The sequence below is a fragment of the Macaca thibetana genome, chromosome 1 (assembly GCF_024542745.1).
Source record: "Macaca thibetana thibetana isolate TM-01 chromosome 1, ASM2454274v1, whole genome shotgun sequence".
Taxonomy (NCBI): Eukaryota; Metazoa; Chordata; class Mammalia; order Primates; family Cercopithecidae; genus Macaca; species Macaca thibetana.
In genome coordinates this window covers 135711053-135723150 of record NC_065578.1, presented here as the reverse complement: position 1 = coordinate 135723150, position 12098 = coordinate 135711053, and the positions used below count along the sequence as shown (strand labels likewise).

General features: G+C 40.7%; 1 protein-coding gene and 1 pseudogene across 1 annotated transcript in view; one reads left to right on the top strand and one right to left on the bottom strand.

The window, feature by feature from the left end:
* Nucleotides 1–12098, top strand: part of SNAP47 (synaptosome associated protein 47) — a 779054-nt gene that overhangs the window by 303255 nt on the left and 463701 nt on the right. The gene's annotated exons all lie outside the window — the stretch shown is intronic.
* Nucleotides 1–12098, bottom strand: part of LOC126954217 (nuclear ubiquitous casein and cyclin-dependent kinase substrate 1-like) — a 93160-nt pseudogene that overhangs the window by 81007 nt on the left and 55 nt on the right.

Below are 12098 nucleotides of genomic sequence, written 5' to 3'. Positions count from 1 at the left end.
GTTGGATGCTCTCAAAGCCATCCCTACTCTCAGTTAACTAGATGAAGGGCACAGCACTATAAGGGTCCCCTGTAGTGTACCTGGGCAGGAACAGGGTGTATTGGGCACTGTTTTGTAAGGAGACTGCTTGTCTGGTATGCCCTCACCCAGTGCAATGAGTTTTAGAATCAACTTTTAAAAATGTTTTAAAAATATTTATGGATTTTTTTTCTTTTCAAGAATAATACATACTAGTAAGTATACTCCATTAGGGCAGGGGCTATATCATCTCCCTTTTCTCTTTCATTTAGTTAATTTTCTTAAATAGGCTTTACTTTTTAGAGCAGTTTAGGTTCATAGCAAAAATGAATGGAGGCCAGGCACAGTGGCTCACGCCTGTAATCCCAACACTTTAGGAGGCCGAGGCAGGTGAATCGCTGGACCCTAGGAATTTGAGACCAGCCTAGGCAGCATAGCAAGATCCCATCTCTACTAAAAATCAAAAAAATTAGCTGGGCATGGTGGCACGTGCCTGTGATCCCAGCTACTTGGGAGGCTGAGGCAGGAGGATCACTTGAGCCCAGGATGTCAAGGCTGCAGTAAGCTGTGATTGAGCCACTGCACTTCAGCCTGAGTGACAGAGTGAGATCCTATCTCAAAAAAAAAAAAAAAAAAAAAAAAAAGACTGAATAGATACGGAGTTCCCATATATCTTCTATCCCTGCACATGCATATCCTTTCCTACTATCAACATCTTCCACCAGATTGGTACATTTCTTATAACTGATGAACCTACATTGACACATCACTATGACACAAAGTCCAGAGTTTACATTAGGGTTCACTCTTGGTATCTTACTTTCTATGGGTTTGAAAAAAATGTATGATGACATCCACCATTATAGTGTCATACAGAGCAGTTTCACTGCCCTAAAAGTCCTCCGTGTTCTGTGTTTTATCCCTCCCTCCCCCACAATGATCAATGATTTTTTACTGTCTCCATAGTTTTGCCTTTTCCAAAATGTCATATTGTTAGAGTTAGCCTATAGCCTTTCAGATTGGCTTCTTTCACTTAGTAACATGCACTTAACTTTCCTCTATGTCTTTTCCCAGTTTGTTATCTCATTTCCTTCCAGTGCTGAATAATATCCCATTGTCTGGATGTACCAGTTTATTTATCCATTCACCTACCAAATGACATTTGGTTGCCTCCGAATTTTGGCAACTATGAATAAATCAACACCTGTGTGCAGGTTTTGTGTGGACATAATTTTTTTAACTCACTTGGGTAAATACCAAGGAGTGTAAGTGCTGGACTGTATGTTAAGAATATGTTGCATTTTGTAAGAAACTGCCAAACTGTCTTTCAAAGTGGCTGAAACATTTTGCATTCCCACTAGCAAAGAGTAAGCATTCCTGTTGCTCCACATCCTCATCAGCATTTGGTGTTGTCAGTGTTCTGGGTTTTGAGCCATTCTAATAGGTGTGTAGTGGTGTCTCGCTGTTTAAATTTACATTTCCCTGATGAAGTATGATGTTGAGCATCTTTTCATATGCTTATTTGCCATCTGTGTATCTTCTATGGTGAGGTGTTTGTTAAGATCTTTGGTTCATTTTTTTTTTTTTTTTTTTTTTTTGAGACAGAGTTTCATTCTTGTTGCCCAGGCTGGAGTGCAATGGCTTGATCTCAGCTCACTTCAACTTCCACCTCCCGGGTTCAAGCGATTCTCCTGCTTCGGCCTCCCAAGTAGCTGGGATTATAAACATGTGCCACCATGCCCAGGTAATTTTGTGTGTGTGTGTGTGTGTGTGTGTGTGTGTGTGTGTGTGTTTCGTTTTGTTTGTTTTTCTTTTTCTTTTTTTTAGTAGAGGCAGGGTTTCACCATGCTGGTCAGGCTGGTCTCAAACTCCTGACCTCTGGTGATCCACCTGCCTTGGCCTCCCAAAGTGCTGGGATTACAGGCGTGAGCCACCACACCCAGACCTTTGGCTCATTTTTTGATGGGTTTAGCGTTTTCTTATTTAAAACAATAATCAATTATTTAATTTAATCGTTTTTAGTATATTCAGGGTTTTGCACCCATCACCACAATCAATTTTAGAATTTTTTTTATCTCCAAAAGGAAACCCATACTCATTAGAAGAAACTCATCATTCTCCCCTCTCCCAGTCCCAGGCAACCATTAATCTACAGTTGACCCTGGAGCAACATGGGGCTTAAGGGCACTGACCTCTTGTGAAGCTGCAACTCTATGTATAACTTTGGACTCTTCCCAAATTTAACTACTAATAGCCTACTGTTGACTGGAAGCCTTACTGATAACAAACAATCGATTAACATATATGTGTTATATAATATCCTCTTATAATACAGTAAGTAGGGAAAATAAAATTTTATTAAGAAAATCATAAGGAAGATAAAGTATATTTACTATTCATTAAGCGGAAGTGAATCAAAATAAAGGGATCATCATGGCAAGTGACAGGCAGAACTAGATTGCAGCTCTGACTTGGATGGACAGAGCAGCATGTGGAGGCTAACATCATGAATTTTAGCTCCAGAACAACTGCAGAAATAAACCAGGCATCCCAAGAGGACCCACAGACCCTTTGAAGGAAGTGAACTGCTCCTGCAGGACCCAGGAGACACCCCAAATATTGTGAGTGCCAAAAGTGTGGAAGTGGGAAAGGGAGATCTTCCACCCCTGAGGCACATACCCCCATTGGGGAAACTGAAGGTCTAGTTTGCGGGAGACGTTTCTGACCTTACCTGAAGCTAAGTCAATTTAGAGTCAAGCAAAATATAGAGGTAGAGGAAGCAGCAGGAAAGACCCTGGGAGCTTGCTGGGTCCCCAAGCAGCCCATTCCTGCCTGGCACCACAGGGATCTTTGGGAGGGTGGCTAGAGGCATGCGGAAAACACTGCAGGGAGAAGAAAGTCTCCAGTTGAACTTTGTTAACAATTTGAAGCAGGTGAGAAGCCTCCTGGCCAGAACTTGGGCGGGGGAGGGGGGAATCCAGCATGCAGACTCCACAGGCAGGGGAAGAACTAAAGCCTTTTTCTTTCACAGCCAGGAGGCAGGTAGCCTGGGGCAAGTTCTCAGCCCTGCTTGCCCACTGCCTGGAAACAGACTTGATGCTGTTAGCAGGGGCCCAGTAGGAGTGAGACTGGCCCTTCAGATTGTGTAGGAGCTGGGTGAGGCCTGTGACTGACAGCTTTCCCTCACTTTCCTGACAACCTGCATGACTCAGAAGAGGCAGCCATAATTCTCCTAGGCACACAACTCCAGTGACCTGCGAACCTCACCCCACTCTCCCACAGCAGCCGCAGCAAGACCCGCCCAAGGAGAGTCTGAACTCAGACACACCTAGCCCTTCCCCTACCTGATGGTCCTTCCCTACCCACCTTGGTAGGGCATATACTCTTGGGAGTTCTAGGGCCCACCACCAGTTCCTCTCCATATTACCACAGCTGATGCTCTCTGGAAAGCACCATCTCCTGGCAGGAGGCCAACCAGCACAAAAACAGAGCATTAAACCACCAAAGCTAAGAACTCTCACAGAGTCCATTTCACCCCCTGGCACCCTCCACCTGCACTGGAACAGGTGCTGGAATCCACGGCTGAGAGACCCATAGATGGTTCACATCACAGGACTCTGTGCAGACAACCCCCAGTACCAGCCCAAAGCCTGGTAGACTTGCTGGGTGGCTAGACCCAGAAGAGAGATAACAATCACTGCAGCTCGGCTCTCAGAAAGTCACATACATAGGAAAAGGGGGAGAGTACTACATCAAGGGAACACCTCATGGGACAAAAGAATCTGAACGAGAGCCTTTAGCCCTAGACCTTCCCTCTGACAGAGCCTACCCAAGCGAGAAGGAACCAGAAAACCAACTCTGGTAATATGACAAGATATTACCTAAATGCCCCACTTAAACGATACAGAACTGCAGAATGGATAAGAACTCACCAACCATCTGCTGCCTTCAAGAGACTCGCCTAACACATAAGGACTTACATAAACAGGTGGAAAAATGCATTTCATGCAAATGGACACCAAAAGTGAGCAGGGATAGCTATTCTTATATAAGACAAAACAAACTTTAAAGCAACAGCAGTTAAAAAAGACAAAGAGGGACATTATATAATGGTAAAAGGCCTTGTCCAACAGGAAAATATCACAATCCTAAACATATATGCATCTAACACTGGAGCTCCCAAATTTATAAAACAGTTACTACTAGACATAAGAAATGAGACAGACAGCAACACAATAATAGTGGGGGACTTCAATACTCCACTGACAGCACTAGACAGGTCGTCAAGACAGAAAGTCAACAAAGAAACAATGGATTTAAACTATACCTTGGAACAAATGGACTTCACAGATATATAGAGAACATTTCATCCAACAACTGCAGAATACACATTCTATTCAACAGCACATGGAACTTTCTCCAAGATAGACCATATGATAGGCCACAAAATGAGCCTCAATACATTTAAGAAAATTGAAATTATATCAAGCATTCTCTCAGACCACAGTGGAATAGAACTGGAAATCAATTTCAAAAGGAACCTTCAAAACCATGCAAATACATGGAAATTAAATAACCTGCTCCTGAATGAGCATTGGGTCAAAAACGAAATCAAGAAGGAAATTTTAAAAAGTCTTTCAACTGAATGACAATAATGACAAAACCTATCAAAACCCTGGGATACAGCAAAGGCGGTGCTAAAAGGAAAGTTCATAGCCCTACACATTTACATCAAAAAGACTGAAAGAGCACAAATTGACATTCTAAGGTCATACCTGAAGGTACTAGAGAAACAAGAACAAACCAAACCCAAACCCAGCAGAAGAAAGGAAATAACCAAGATCAGAGCAGAACCTAATGAAATTGAAACAAACAAAAGACAAACAAAAAATTAAACAAAAAGCTGGTTCTTTGAAAAGATAAATAAAACTGATAGACCATTAGCAAGATAAACCAAGAAAAGAAGAGAGAAATCCAAATAACCTCAATAAGAAATGAAATGGGAGATGTTACAACTGACACCACTGAAATACAAAAGATCATTCAAGGCTACTATGAACACCTTTATGCACATAAACTAGAAAACCTAGAAGAGGCTGGGTGCGGTGGCTCACACCTGTAATCTCAGCACTTTGGGAGGCTGAGGTGGGTGGATCACGAGTTTGAGATCAAATCAGGAGTTTGAGACCAGCCTGGCTAATATGGTGAAACCCTGTCTCTACTAAAAATACAAAAGTTAGCCAGGCGTGGTGGCACATGCCTATAGTCCCAGCTACTCAGGAGGCTGAGGCAGGAGAATCGCTTGAACCTGGGAGGTGGAGGTTGCAGTAAACTGAGATCATGCCACTGCACTCCAGTCTGGGTGACAGAGCGAGACTCCATCTCAAGAAAAGAAAAAGAAAAAAGAAAAAGAAAACCTAGAAGAGGTGGATGAATTTCTGGAAAAATATAATACTCCTAAGCTTAAATCAGGAAGAATTAGATATCCCAAACAGACAAATAACAAGCAGCAAGATTGAAATGGTAATTTAAAAATTACCAACAAAAAAAAGTCCAGGACCAGATGGATTCACAGCAGAATTCTACCAGACATTCAAAGAGGAATTGGTACCAATCCTTTTGACACTCTTCCACAAGATGGAGAAAGAAGGAACCCTCCCTAATTCATTCTATGCAGCCAGCATCACCCTAATACCAAAACCAGGAAAGGACATAACCAAAAAAGAATGCTACAGACCTATATCCTTGATGAACGTACATGCTAGAATCCTTAACAAAATACTAGCTAATTGAATCCAGCAACATATCAAAAAGGTAATCCACCATGACCAAGTGGGTTTTATACCGGGGATGCAGGCAGGGCATATAACATATGCAAATCAATAAATGTGATATACTACATAAACAGAATTAAAAACAAAAGTCACATGATCATCTCAATAGATGCAGAAGAAGCATTTGACAAAATCCAAGCATCCCTTTATGATTAAAACTCTCAGCAAAATTGGCATACAAGGCATACCAATTTTATTACAATTGGCATACAATTTTATTACATTTACATTACCTAAATGTAATAAAAGTTATCTATGACAAACCCACAGCCAACATAGTACTGAATGGGGAAAAGTTGAAAGCATTCCCTCTGGGAACTGGAACAAGACAAGGATGCCCAGTCTCACCACTCCTCTTCAACGTAGTACTAGAAGTCCTGGCCAGAGCAATTAGACAAGAAAGAAATAAAGGGCATCCAAATCAGTAAAGAGGAAGTCAAACTGTCATTGTTTGCTGATGCTATGATCATTTACCTCAGAAACCCTAAAGACTCCTTCAGAAAGCTCCTAGAACTGATGAAAGAATTCAACAGTTTCTGGATACAAGATTAATGTACACAAATCAGTAGCTCTTCTATACGCCAACAGCAACCAAACAGAGAATCAAGTCAAGAACTCAATATCCATTATAATAGCTGCAAAAAATTAAAATACTTAGGAATATATCTAATCAAGGAGGCAAAAGACCTCTACGAGGAAAACTACAAAACACTGCTGAAAGAAATCATAGATGACACAAACAAATGGAAACACATCCCATGCTCATGGTTGGGTATAATCAATATTGTGAAAATGACCATACTGCCAAAAGCAGTCTACAAATTCAACACAATCCCCATCAAAATACCACCATCATTCTTCACAGAATTAGAAAAAAAAAACTCTAAAATTCATATGGAACCAAAAAAGAACCTGCATAGCCAAAGCAAGACTAAACAAAAAGAGCAAATCTAGAGGCATCATACTACATGATTTCAAACTATACTATAAGGCCATAGTCACCACAAGAGCATGGTACTAGTATAAAAATAGGCACACAGATCAATGGAACAGAATAGAGAACCCAGAAAGAAACCCAAATACCTACAGCCAACTGATCTTTGACAAAGCAAACAAAAACATAAAGTGAGGAGGCTGGGCCCGGTGGCTCACGCCTGTAATCCCAGCACTTTGGGAGGCTGAGGTGGGTGGATCATGAGGTCAGGAGATCGAGACCATCCTGGCTAACATGGTGAAACCGTGTCTCTACTAAATATACAAAAAATTATCTGGGCGTGGTGGCTGGCGCCTGTAGTCCCAGTTACTCAGGAGGCTGAGGTAGGAGAATGGCGTGAACCGGGAGGCGGAGCTTGCAGTGAGCTGAGATCACACCACTGCACTCCAGCCTGGGCGACAGAGCAAGACTCTGTCTCAAAACAAACAAACAACAACAACAACAACAACAAAACATAAAATGAGGAAAGGACGCCCTTTTCAACAAATGGTGCTGGAATAATTGGCTAGCCACATGTAGGAGAATGAAACTGGATCCTCATCTCTCAGCTTATACAAAAATCAACTCAAGATGGATTAAGGACTTAAATCTAAGACCTGAAACTATAAAAATTCTAGAAGAGAACATTGGAAAAACCCTTCTAGACATTAGGCAAGGACTTGATGACCAAGAACCCAAAAGCAAATGAAATAAAAACAAAGATAAATAGCTGAGACCTAATTAAACTAAAGAGCTTTTGTATGGCAAAAGGAACAGTCAGCAGAGTAAACAGACAACCCACAGAGTAGGAGAAAATCTTCACAATCTATACATCTGGTAAAGGACTAATATCCAGAATCTACAATGAACTCAATCAAATCAGCAAGAAAAAACAAACAATCCCATGAAAAAGTGGGCTAAGGATATGAATAGACAATTCTCAAAAGAAGATATACAAATGGCCAAAAAACATATGAAAAAATGTTCAACATCACTAATGATCAGGGAAATGCAAATGAAAACCACAATGCAATACCACCTTACTCCTACAAGAATGGCCATAATCAAAAAAATCAAAAAACAATAGATGTTGGCGTGGATGCGGTGATCAGACAACACTTCTACACTGCTGGTGGGAATGTAAACTAGTATAGCCACTATGGAAAACAGAATAGAGATTCCTTAAAGAACTAAAAGTAGAACTACCATTTGATCCAGCAATCCCACTACTGGATATCTACCCAGAGGAAAAGGATTCATTATATGAAAAAGATACTTGTACATGCATGTTTATAGCAGCACAATTCGCAATTGCAAAATCATGGAACCAACCCAAATGCCCATCAATTGAGTGGATAAATAAACTGTGGTATATATATACAATGGGATACTACTCAGCCATAAAAAGGAATGAATTAACAGCATTCTCAGTGACCTGGATGAGCTCGGAGACTATTAGTCTAAGTGAAGTAATTCGGGAATGGAAAACCAAACACCATATGTTTTCACTGATATGTGCAAACTAAGTTATGAGGATGCAAAGGCATAAGAATAATACAACAGGGGACTTGGGGGGAATGGTGGGATGGGGAAGAGGGATAAAAAACTACAAATAGGGTGCAGTGTATGCTGCTTGGGTGATGGGTGCACCCAAATCTCACAGATCACCAGTAAAGAACTTGCTCATGTAACCAAACACCACCTGTACCCCAATAACCTATGAAAAATTGAATAAAATAAAATGGAAGTGAATAATCATAAAGGTATTCATTCTTATTGTCTTCTCATTGAGAAGGCTGAGAAGGAAAAGAAAGAGGAGGGGTTGGGTTTTATTGTCCCAGGGGTGGTAGAGGCAGAAGAAAATCCACATATAGGTGGAATCATGCAGTTCAAATCTATGTTGTTCAAGAGTCAACTGTTCTTTCTGTTTCTATGAATCTGTCTATTCTGGGCATTTCATATAAATAGAATAATACCATATGTGGTCTTTTGTGACTGGCTTCTTTCACTTAGCATAATGTTTTCAAGGTTCATACATATTGTAACATGAATCAGAACTTTTTTATTGCTGAACAGTATTCCATTGTATAGATATACCATTTTCATTCGTTCATTCATTCATTCATTCATTCATCTAACAGCTTTTTAACTGGACTTTCCTCTAATCTGCTAATTTTCACTAACCTTCAACCTCACTTTAAGAGGAACCTCGTTACCAGTTCCTAAGACTTTGGGAGTTCTTCAGTGTAAATTGGGCTGTTCTCAGCTTCCCAACCACTGCTATACAATTTGACACCCTCGGGTCTTCTAATTCAGTTATCACTTGTCCCAGTGCTTTCCACCATCCAAAATTTTGTTTTTGCTTTCTCCTCTCCTCTTTGTCCCTGTGGTTTATGTCTTTTTTGTGTTTCAAAATCCGTTTAATTATTCTTTAGAATAACTTGAGAATAAGAGTTAATGCATGCATTCTACCTGCATCTTTAACTAAAAGTATCAATCTCTAATAATAAGAGATGGCTTTAACCTGATTTTATAAAATCAATACAAATAGTGTAAAATTACTGTGCCAACATCATAAAAAACCATAAACGGTTAACTTAGACAGATACATGCATACATGAAGCTGTAAATGATACACAATGTGGCTCTGGTTTTCATTTCAGACAAGCATGATGGACAGAAATCTCTCTGTCGGTCCTTCTTGATCCTTCCATTGCCATTGGTTCATTGCCATCTACTGACCTTTTTCTGTCACACACATTGCCCCATATCCCACACCTTCCTCTATCAATAAGTCCTCTTCCCGGTATGAAGAATTCTATATAGGCATACTTCAGGGATATTGCAGGTTTGGTTCCAGACCACTGCAATGAAGCTAATATAGCAAAAAAGTGAGTCATATGAACATCTTTGTTTCCCAGTGCATAGAAAAGTTATGTTTATACTATACTGTAGTCTATTAAGTTTGCAATAGCATTATGTCTAAAAAACGTGCATACTTTAAAAATACTTTATTGCGAAAAAAATGTTAATGATAGGCTGGGTGCCGTGGCTCATGCCTGTAATCCCAGCATTTTGGGAGGCCGAGGCAGGCAGATCATGAGGTCAGGAGCTTGAGACCATCCTGGCTAACACAATGAAAGCCCATTGTATTAAAAATACAAAAAATTAGCCAGGTGTGATGGCATCCACCTGTAGTCCCAGCTACTTGGGAGGCCAAGCCTTCAACAAGTTATAATCTTGCTGGTGAAGGGTCTAGACATTGATGGCTGCTGATTGATCAGGGTGGTTGTTGTTGGGGTTAGCATGTATATTCATTGGGGTTCTTCAACGAGATAGAACCAATAGGGTAGATAGACAGGTAGATGAGAGGGGATTTATTAGGAAGATTGGCTCACATGATTATGGATACTCAGATGTCCCACAACAGGCTAACTGCAAGCTGGAGACTCTGAGGTGCTGGTAGCTTGGCCCAGTCCAAGTCTGAAGACCTCAGAACCAGGGAAGCAGGTGGTGTAACTCTCAATGTGAAGTCAGAGACCTGAGAACAGGGGAAGCCATTGGTTTTAGTCCTGGAGTCCAAAGGCTGGACAGCCTGAAGTTGCTGTCCAAGGATAGGAGAGGAAGAGTGTATTCCAGCTCCAACTGACAGCACAACATAACTGCCTTTTCTGTTTTGTTTTCTCCAGGCCCCTGGAAGATTAGATGGTGCCTGCCTATACAAAGGGCAGATATTCCCCACCTCGTCCACTCAGACTCACATGCCAATCTCCTCTAGAAACACCCTCGCAGACACACCCCAAAATAACACTTTTAGAGGTTTGTATGTTTCCTTAATCTAGTCAAATTGACACCTGAAATGAACCATCATCACAGGGTGGCTGTGACCATTTTTTTTTTAACAGTTCAGAATTCATCTTTATCTTTTACCTGCCTCATCAGTGGAAGTTTAAAGTCATGATTTTTTTAGACATTTATACTTGTGTACATAGACAAATAAACTCATATTAGATGACAACTGATTTTTTTAAAGTCCAAGTAGAGGAAGAAGCAATCATTTTGAACTAAAATCTTTCTATGTTTTTTGATTACTATTCAACTTGCTATTGTTTAGCAAAAAGCAAATTTTCCATAGTGTTCATCTCAAATCTTACTGCTTTACAACTGTGGTATACCTTCCATTAAAAATAAAAAGACGAAGCAGTCAATCCATGATTAATTTGACGTAGCTTTCATTGGGAAAGGGCAGCTGGGGTTGGGGGTGGGGGCATTGGCAAAGAGACCAATAGACAAAAAGGTAACTTAAACAATTAAACATACAATTGTTTTATTTTTAAAAGAGAGAAGCATTACTTTCAACAAATGGAAAAAAGCACTGAAAGCCCATGGGTCAAGCTGTAGACAAAACCATGTTCTATCTTAAGTAGGTTCTTTTTTTCTCCCTCTCTTTTCTCCTTTACTTTTTCTTTTTTCTTTCTTTTCTTTCTCCTTTCTTCTCTCCTCTCTTCCTCTCCTCTCCTCTCCTTTTCTTAAAAGCTCTCCCCAAACCATCATCACTTTTAAGCCTCCCCAGACGCCTTCATCCCCAGATTTCTTGGGTGGGGGCTTGTAGATGTTTTCTTTTCTGGCGGGCTTTCTGGTTCCTTGTCTTCCTTGGGAGAAGGAGTCCTTTCCTTTGATGGCTTTGAAGCTGTGGGGCGACCCACATTCCCTTTGCCTTTCACTGGACTTGGCATCACTGTAGCCTTTAGTCTGCGTTTGAACATTTTCTTTGCTTTTCTCTCAGGTTTGGACTTCTTAACCATCTTTTTGTTTTTCTTTTTTGAATTGCCTTAGTCACTATCGTCATCATCTTCCATTAGGAAATCTTCATTGCTGCCGGAATTCTCCTGGAAGGGTGCCTCATCCTCTTCTTGTTCTTCCTCACGCCCACATCTTCCGTGAGTGTCTCCCTCTGTTCAGAAGCTGCTTTAGATGCCGCCTGCTGTGCTGGTGTACATTTTTATGATCTTTGTTTTCATCTTCATTATCCTCTGCTGAGTGAAAGTCATCCTTCTTGGTCTTCAGATCTTTTTCTTCTGAGTCCTCACTATCTTCCTGTGAATTCTTTCCAGATCGCCTTATTTTTAGCTTCTAGGGGAGATGATCAAATTTTCTTAGTGGTAGGGCCCGAATTTTCATCTGTATCATCAGATTCCTGAAACTGTGAGAAATCAACAAACCTTCCTATTTCTGAAAAGTCGTAACATGTTCTCTGTCGAAAGACAGAGTTG